Raw genomic sequence first — 1,479 nt, 5'->3', positions numbered from 1 at the left:
AAAGACTATTATTTATATGTAATTATTTCACCAGTAAGATCTTCCGTTTTTGTTTTGAAAGTTTCCTAAAGACACGATGTGAGTAAGAAGAGTGAGAGTATATATATGTGTGTGTGTGTGTGTGTGTGTGTGTGTGTAGTATATATTATTCAGAATTGATCATTATTTATTTGTGTTTGTATTTTTGTATAAATATGTATTGGTATTAAATAAATTACGAACGGCTGTGTGCTTTGTAATATGCTCTTCATACATCAATAACAGAATATTCCATTCCTATTCTATTGTTATAGCCACTAAGCATATTTAAATATGCTGAACTATGTATTAAAAAAATACTTAAATAATACAATTGTTTATAAATGTAGCTTTGATAGATGTTTGAATATGGTTTCTAGGAACAAAAAAGCGCGTCATGATAGATTAAATGCGGTGAACGTCATTGTGCTGCTAAACACATAATGCTAAGTGGAGTGGAGTACCGCTCCAAGATGGCCGCCCTAAATCTCGTCAGCGACAATAGGCGAGAGCGGTCCATGAGGCGTCTATCTCTCTCTGTCACTTATTCTAGTCATGCTATTTTCATGTATTTTGTACGTTTATTTCTCAAACAATTCTTGATGACTTTTCCCTCACTTATATCAATATGTTGTTTGGATTCTTCTCTTATCCCACTTATAAAACAAAACATTTTTATATGATCAACCTAATTTTATTAGTCGCAAAATATCATATACATAAATCTAAATTCTCAAATCAGAAACCTTGCTTTTCAGCCTTTAAAGAGGAATTCAAACAATATATTACATCTCTCCAGTATTCAAAAAATAGAAAAGCCATTAAGACAGTGGATATGTGCTCTCACTTTAACATCTTTCTGAGTTAACCTTTTATTTATATATTTCCTTTTCATTTTGTTTGTGCTTCCTATGTAACACCCTGGCATTGTTGTCTTGTCTGTTTTGTTACTTATTTGTGTTAATTTAGCTATTTTGGCTATTTTCTAAACCCCTTTATTGTCAATGAAGAAAAAAAATGAGGCGTCTATCCTTATTTTTTGTCTATGTTCAGCACCATATTTACCAAGTGTTGTTATGTTGGAAACTTATGTACACGCACAACTTTACTCCTCACCAGACTCCCATCTGGAACAACAGATATGTGCTGCACAGGAATAAGTCTCTGTATTTGGATCACTGGATGGAAAAGGGTATTTGGTCCATAAGACATTTTCTTAATGACAGTGGAGATTGGTTGAATTATGATGAATTTTGTCTGTTGTATAATTTGGACTGTTCACGCTCTCAGTTTTACACAGTATTGAACTCTATTCCTTCTGCAGTCAAATATCTGGTTCAGAATATAAACATTCAATCAGCTGTCCTTCAGTTACCTGCACTTCAACTGTTTGGCGGCAACCTTTTAGACAAAAATAATTCTAACAAAAGGATGCGTCAACATCTAACCAATCTTATATTT

The sequence above is a fragment of the Poecilia formosa genome, unplaced genomic scaffold (genome assembly GCF_000485575.1).
Source record: "Poecilia formosa unplaced genomic scaffold, Poecilia_formosa-5.1.2 Scaffold981, whole genome shotgun sequence".
In the NCBI taxonomy this organism is placed as follows: domain Eukaryota; kingdom Metazoa; phylum Chordata; class Actinopteri; order Cyprinodontiformes; family Poeciliidae; genus Poecilia; species Poecilia formosa.
Note: the sequence above shows the minus strand (reverse complement) of the source record.